We start from the raw sequence: 8837 nt of genomic DNA, 5'->3' as shown, positions 1-8837 counted from the left end.
CTACCGACGAACGGAGGATGCGGTGTCGCATAGACGGCAAGGTAAACGCTGTTTACCAGCCGGACGAATGTCAACTTAACAGGTGGAACGGCTCGCCTAAGTAGCTTATAAGTAGATTAGGTCGGTTTCGAGAGACTCTGTTATGACGCTGATACCGCGGCCGAACGACCGGCCACGATGTAATCGTCGACTCTAGATTACGCTTTCTTTCCCCGCGCCGTGGAACGCCGTACAGAAATCGCGTAAGAAAACAGCGGCCGCGGTATTCCTCTTTTATTTCTGCGGCTCGAGTCCGCGGCGAGCGCTCGCATCAGAGAAAGAGAGCGAGAGAGAGAGAGAGAAAGAACAGACGCGGCATTATTATCCAACCGGACACGCAAGAGAGCTTTCTCGGTCTGCCACCTTGCCTCTATCGAAGGAACATCCTTGTAATCGGTTTAACGGGACGCGGCTCTACGGCTTCGATGAACGTCATGCTGACATTACATCAAGGGACCATTAGAAACCGTTGTTGCTAGCTGGCAGACCGATCGGTCCCGCGGACGCGAAAACCGGTCCCCCACGATCGGAAACAGAGAATCCGTTCGCCGACAGAAATTTCCGAAGTTTCTCTTCCCGGACAATTTTCCAAATTGGTCCCGGCAGCGGTCTGCGACTCCGCCAGGGGCACCGGCGGGAACCGGCAGGTTGCCGATACGACCGCACGATTTCCTCCGATCGACAAGAAATCTCTCGCGAAACCAGTTTTCGACGTGTCGCGCGCGCGCGCGCTCGCGGACACGGGGCCTTTGAAAGCTTAGCCGATGGCATTTCGCGGTTTTTATCCGCGCCGGACCTACACCGTCATTTTCTAGCTCCGAGGTATTCCGTTGCCGATGCATGCGTAATTATGCCCGATCCACGTGAAAGTCAACGAGGCCTAGGAAGCGACCCGGTACGCGCCGACAAATCGGCGAGCACGCGCCGATACCTGTCGCTGCTTGTTAATGCCTCGATGATATTAATTCATCGACGATACCAATGCTTTGATAATATTAATTCATCAATGATATCAATGCTTTGATGATTTCAATGATTGTTTCTGTCGTGAAAAATTCGAACTATATTTAAAGGAATATTCGGTGCCTCTGCGAGTCATTATTACACGGCATAGTTTCATTAAGTCGATTGTTATGTTGCTGTTATTTCAACTGTTACGACTTCGACAGGAATACGCTAATTACCGCGAAAGTAGAGAATTCACGCTCTGAAATGAACGCGGGCGAATCGCTGTACGTTTTTTGCTTGGAAGTTACGACAGCTTGATTAAAGTTGGTCATTATTACGGTTAACTGTTTGTCTAAGGTAATTGTTCGAATGAATTCTTTTGGTTGATTATTTTATTCGAACGACGATTATTCATTAGTCTTCGTAAGTTATTATGAATATATAGGTTCAATAATGTATGTCGAATAATTCTTTATAAATTAGTAAAATAATTGCTGGTGAATATGGATAATCATGGACAATTCTTTTAGATTTTTATACGAATAAATTCCTATTCAATTCTTGAATGAATTCTTGTTCTAATTACGTCTTATTCGAATGAAATCTTATTCTGATAAATTGTCACATATATATAAATTTTTGTTCTATTAAATTGTTACCTATATCAATTTTTATTCTGCTAAATTATTACTTATATAAATCCTTATTCTGCTAAATGGTTACCTATAGAAATCTCTATTTTATTAAATAGTTACCTATATAAATTTCCATACCGATAAATTGATACCTCCACAAATTTTTATTCTATTCATTCGACACAGTAAACTAAACTATCATCCATTGCCTCTCATCCTTACACAATCGAGCCTAACTCAGTCTTGAAAGCAGCAACTTGACTTAATGGAAGTCGTCGTTTTGTTTTCGAACGACGGGAAATTAACGGAGACAAATGGGAACGGTGGAGGCAATAATTGCTCGACTTTCGGTGAGAAACGCGGAGACAAAAGACAGAGCGGCGCGTCCGTATTCGCGCCGAGTCCGCGCTCGCTGCTCCGTTACACAACGCTTCCGTGTGCACGGGCGGTTTTCTAGGCTCGCGCGGACGCTCGCCGCGGCGCCGTCCTTGCGAAAGCGCGTCAAATATTAATTCCGCGGGTGAAATAAAAAGTGGCCGCGGCGTAATACAGAACACGCCTCCGTATCCGTCTGGACTCTTCCTTTCGTGCACCGTATATCCCCAAGGTGCTTTCCCGGGTCGGCGAACATGCCCGGGAATAGACGATGCGTTGCGAAACAGCCGAACGACGCTCTCTTCTCTTCCCTTGCAATCGATTTCGCTGAACCTTTTAACTGTTTTAGGTACAGGATTTTGAAGTAAATAGGAAACCCTTGTTGCACAGATCTTTTTTAATGCGATAAAATAGGAGAGAACGTTAATTTTAAATTATTTGAAGTAAGATGTTTGTTAAAATGCGAAGGAGAAACGAAATTCGTATAAAACATCGAAAGATATGTTTTGTAAAATTATGAAATAATTCATTCGATTATAGTGAGTTTTGAGAAAAGAATCGCAACAGCGGCAACAATTTATTCCACTTATTTATATTGGCAAATTAGTACATATCACTATCATAAATAAAAAACTTTTAATAAAATATTAAAGTTTACAAATCCTAGTCATTCGGAATTAGGAGATTTCTGAGATTATTTCAAGCATGTTTCTCCTTTAGAAAATTTTTCTCCGGGGTATCGTTAATGAGTTATTGATAAAAGACATTGACCAATGAGAGAGGAGTGTCACTGACGCGACGCGGTGAAGCCAATCTGCGTGGAGCCGGCCGCCACTCGTCAGCGGAGTTCGCTTCCCATTGGTCAATGTTTTTTGTTAATAACTCATTAACGATGCCTCGGAGAATATTTGTGTAAAGAAAAAAGTTGCTTGAAACGACCTCAGCTATCTCCTCTGTGACACTCGCTATATTCCAATATAAAAGGCTAATCAAAAGGAGGGACAATATCCCCAAAAAGCTAACCCTCTTATTACCACGATGAACTGAATTAATCACCGAGCCCAAGTCTCCCCCAGAAGAACAAGAACCCTCCAGTCTCGTCAAGCATTAGAAGCATATCCTATTGCCAGTTTGAAGCAGCGAATTTCGTTTTCATCGAAAGTCTACGCTCACCTCGGCGATCGAGTGTCGACGAGAGAAGGTGCCGCGCATCGTCTTGACCCGTTTCGCCGGCACGCTGCTCAGCACCGTTACTCTATCCTTAATAATTAATCACGGGGAAAAAGGAAATTCAATTCTCACCGCCGCGATCGGATGTCGGGGGATAGGAAATAGTCATTTCTCTATGGCGCCTCTTCTGCTCCGAAGAATCGAACGTCACTTTCGATGTCGTCCGCGCTAACGGCGCCCGTTTCTGCTTAAACGACGGCGCAAGGCGACGCAGGCGGATAGGTCGACTGCATACGGTCGGAGATCTTTTTTACGAACGCGAAAATAGAAAACGTGTTCGGCCGAAGGTATTAGAACGTGTCCGATCGACAACGTTCCGAGGACGCCCGGTGTGCCCGACCCGAAAAAAAAATGGCCGCCCGTTTCGGATCTTCGTCGGAGTTCCTCGAATACCATCGCGAGATCGTAATCGCTGGATCCGCGAGCGCGCGCGCGCGCGCGCATGAAACAAAAACGGAGGAAGCGTTAACCTACGGCCGGATTGCTCGGAAATTATTCAAATGAACGGCGCGCGGCTGGGCGTGTGCGGCGTCGTTGCGCAACAATGAGAAGATTCGATTTGCTCGAACTTCGTACGATTTCTGTTACAACATCCGCTTCGACGGGGATGGAATATTCGACGCGGCGATATTTTTCTAATTTAGCTGCGTATTTTTCTAATTTGGCTGCGTATTTCTGTGTTAACTTTCGATTGGTACAACGATTTCTAAAATAATAATCGGGGACGTCTATATGGTAAATTGATATTTTATTCTTTGCTACTGTGTAAAGTGACAGCGTAGAAAATTGGGAGCAAAATAGTGCGTAACATGGCATGTAGAATATGCAAAATAGCGTGTAAAATATGTAAAATAGCGTATAAAATGAACCATGAAAAATTGAACACTGAACTGAGAAAATAAATAGAAATGCAACTGGAATAAAATAAAAATGATCAAAAAGTCGAAAAACGAGCCCTTTCAACAATTTTAATAAACTATTCATAACGCAAAAATATTCTCAAATCCTTCTCGTATCTTCACAATTCCACTATAGACGAAAATTTAACAATTTCTAGCAAAAATACAACCAATCCACAGTCTATTCATAAATCCATCGATGAGTTGAATTCCGCTTCGCCGGCTATTATTTCGTCGATATTTTCGGACCAAGTAATAACCAGTCGAATATTACGAGTTCGTTGCTTGGTTGGAGCGTTTAGAATCGGTTTTAGCGTGGAAAGGGTTAATGCTCGCGTGACGGGACGCGCGCGAGCGAGCGAGCGAGCGAGCGGGGCGCCGCGAAATTTAGTGGGGGTTTTTTTTTCCAAGCCGAGATGGACGCGGCGAGATTGAAAATAATGAATGGAACACGCTGTCAAAATCCGTGAGGCGTGACGGAGAACGGCACGGTTACGTAACACCGGCCGCGCGGAGCGCATTGTGGCCGTCGCACACCGCTGGGAAAACGTCGGATTCCATAAGGTCCGAAGCCGCCACTTAGGCGGAGTGTAAACATTTCCGCGCGGAACGCTCGATGTACTTCCGAATAAGGGCGGCCGCCTCCGTTCCCCGTCACCGCCCATTAAAATACTTTGCGGGGCCCCGTCTCTTTCCGCGTGCCTAATCGCCTCGCCTGTACCACGGTTACGTCCCTAAACGCGGCACCGTCTGTAGCGCGCTCTTTCTGCATACGACGACATCGAAATGGCCACGCGGTGAGCTACCGTGATATTCGAACGCCCTTTAGCAAGACATAATTTTTTAAAAATTCAACCGAACTTTATTAACACGTTAGACTGTTTAGACAATGAGTGGAAAATTGTTTGAACCCGTTACAATTATTTAAAATAATAAAAAAATGGTGTAAGTGATACTGTAATATAATATGGTACATTATAGTGTATATTTTATACGTCAAGAATGACTGGAAATATATCAAAAATACTATAATATTTCTGTAGTATTTTTATAGTATTTTGAAAATACTATATTATAATTATATTTAATATTTACTATAATAAATATTAAATATAATATCATAATATAATGATCTAAAATAATATAACGTATGACTCACCTTGTACAAACTTAAAGAAGATAATAATAAAAAAATAAAAAAAAATAATAAAATAGATGAATATATAAAGAAAGAATGAAATGAGGAAATAAATAAATTACTATTATTCTGTCACTATTCCTGTTACTATAACAATAATTATAATCATATCGAATCTTCTTAGCAAAACTGAAAGGCTACTTTATTCAGAACAAATATAATGAAATTAAACAAGACGAGACAAGCCTTGGTTTCGCGACGAAATAGTTTCGAATGTCATTGAACCATTAGAATACCGAGAGGTTCGCGCCCAGATTCTCCCGCCGACTGTTTAAATCGAGAAGGTCGAGCCGGTGGATCGTGATTAAGATTCTCATTCCATAGCGCCGCGCTGGCAGAATCGCAAAGATCCTCGGATAGGTACAATTTCAAGCAAAGCAGCATTTAAATAGGTAGCAAAACCTTCGTCGAATCCAACATTCCTTCCGCGACGGCGCAGAGGATGAAAACAAATTTGTTGACCAACGAATCTCACGCATTTGTAACAAACGTGGGCAGATTAATTTTTAGTAGAGACATTTAGGGAATTGAATAAATAAATCTGCGGCTATTGTATTTTGCGAGTATTATAGGTAATTATTATTTTGCATATAAATTTGAATAGAGAATTAATCGAATAAAAAATCATTCAAGTGAATAAACAGAATAATTTATAATGAATAATAAATAGACTAGAATATTCGACCAAAAGGAGTACATTCGGACAATTTTTTAAATAAATATTTATTCAACAAACTCCAAGCAATGCTAAGCTCTGCAATCTAACAAATGCTAAATTATTCTACTATACCATTCGACTAAAAAAAATTCACTCAAATAATTATCTAGACAAATATTTATCTTAAAAAATCCAAGTAATATCAATCTACATAATAACAGAACCTACATATATGTCAAAATTATCCAGAATTATATTAAAATTATATCAAAAATATAACAATTTCACAGGAAAATTTCTCGAACACAATTTTCCAAAAGCGAATCACGAGATAAAGTGCAACAATTTTGAGAACCCTTTACTTAAAACACCGAATCAACGTTGCTTGCTGTTCAGCATTTTGAAACCGCGTAGATCTTCTCTCTTATTCGTAGCATTCTGTCCATCGAAGGAAAGATCGAGCGGCGAGAGGATCCAGTGGCGATCGAACGGCACTAAAAGTAGAATGCGTCGGTTCGAGTTAGACCGTGGCCAGAATGGCGAGAAGCTGCGAGGCCTACGGCTGTACGTGTACACGGGCGTACGCGTTACATGTGTTCCTGTATCCGTGGAGAGCTTGTAGGTCAGTTTCGAGCGGCTTATCGATGCGGAGCAGGTTCGGCTGTCCCGGTTGTTTGACAAACCGATTACTCGACGGTAATCGAGCCTTGCATTTATTAGGATGCGGTACAGTTTTGGGTGTCAAGGCGTGCAGGCAGTTGGATGGCTCCCTTCGAGGGCAAACCGGCTAATTTCCCCTTCCGAAGCCCTCGATCGCCGAAACGGTTACCTACGATCTTCTCTCCTTGCTCGCGCACGGTTTCCCGGTGTTTTTTTCAGCTTTTTATTCCGCCATTATGGCACAGTTCACGATCGTCGAAAACAGGAAACGGAGCCAAGAAAAGAAGTTCATTCAATTTAGTTATTTATTCGTTTACTTATTTATCTATGAGTTTGGGAAGCAATTTGTAATACAAGGTGGTATAGAATAATTGTTGGTGGTTTAAATAAATTCCTTGAATAAAATTTGATTTGAATAACGATTTGAATAAATTCGAATAAATTCTTCGAAAAATACGTCGAATAAATTCTACGAATAAGATTTAATTCATTATTCCACATTCGTATAAAATATTTCTGAATTCTGATTTAATTAAAGAAACGATATAGGAACACATACTTTTTACTCTAGCATAATTGGCACGAATATAGTCCATTTTTACATTGTAACACGGGTAATATAGCAAAAAGTACAGGGTGTCCCACGTGACGGTCGCCACAATTTCTCGAACAGTTGCGACAGCCTGACAATAAAAAGTACCGAACAAAAGTTAATCTATTCTTGGTTGGCTAGAGATTGCAACATAAATAATTTCAGAAGAAGTATTTTATCGCGAAGAATCAAGGTCACCTTAATCTCCTTAAATGGCACGGTATATTTTTATGAGATATTACTGTAACTCTTGTGAAGACAAATACAACGATCCTTCATCTTCAATTACATACAATTGTACTAGAATTTAATTGCATTCAATTGTATTAGAATTTAGTTACATTCAGTTGTATTAGAATTTAATTACATTCAAATATATTAGACTTTAATCGCATTCAAATTGATTGGACATTAATTGCATTCAAGTACATTAGAATTTAATTGCATTCTAGTAAAATACGGTAGACTTTAATTACATTCAAATAAATTAGTAATCAATTCCATTCGAATACATTGAACTTTAATTGCGTTCAAATAAATTAGAAATTAATTCTATTCAAACACATTAGAATTTAATTCTATTTGAATACATGATAACTAAATTATATTCAAACACGTTAAATTAGATTCTAATACATTAGAATTCAATTAAATTCAAACACGTTTGAATTAAATTAGATTCAGAACGTTTCAATTAAATTAGATTCAAAAACGTATCAATTAAATTAGATTCAAACACCTTTCAATTAAATTAGATTCAAAAACGTTTCAATTAGATTAGATTCAAAAAAGTTTCAATTAAATTATATGCAAACACGTTTCAATTAAATTAGATTCAAACACATTAGAATTTAATGACAATCGAAAACATAATAATTGAACTATATTCAAATACCCGTTACGACGTCCTACAAACAGTTACCGGCGAACCCATCGATTACCGGGAAATGATTCGGATAAACGAGACCGTCGGCAAACGAAATGCCGGTAATTGAACGCGATCGTCGGGCATTAATTGTCTCAAGCTAGCGAAGCGTATCAAAGATCAGCCGCGTCGTTGAACGCGTTTCAACGGCGAGCAGCTCGGAGGAAATCGAATTACAGTAAGTAAGCGACGGACGGTGCCTAGACGGTCTCTTAGCCGAGGAATCGGACGGAATGCGCGATTAGGTTGCGCGTCGATATCCGAGCGAGCTCGAAGGAAGCAACACGCGAGCGTATTTCGGTAGCGGAATCGTGATTCGCGAAAAAGATCCAACCGGCCGCGATTGCCGGACGGACGAGCGTGCGCGCGCGCCGCCGCATTCCCGATGGGAGTACCGTCGTTTACGGTAACGAGACAGGGACCGTAAGTACCATTCCACGCGGAAACCAGCCCCGGACAGGGTCCGGCGCAGCCCCGTGAGAACCTGGACGAGACGCGATCGGCTTCCACCGGCGCGCGCAGCTTTTCGAGCGGACCGTTTCGCAACGGAACCGCTCGCGGATGAATATTAATTGCTCCCGTTTCGCGGAAGAATCAGATTGGTCGCAGGCGGTATCTCGCGGTCCAATGACTTACTTACTCACTTACTTACTTACTTACTTACATACTTTATGCCGG

The sequence above is a fragment of the Augochlora pura genome, chromosome 10 (assembly GCF_028453695.1).
Source record: "Augochlora pura isolate Apur16 chromosome 10, APUR_v2.2.1, whole genome shotgun sequence".
Classification (NCBI taxonomy): Eukaryota; Metazoa; Arthropoda; class Insecta; order Hymenoptera; family Halictidae; genus Augochlora; species Augochlora pura.
This window is presented reverse-complemented; position numbering follows the sequence as displayed.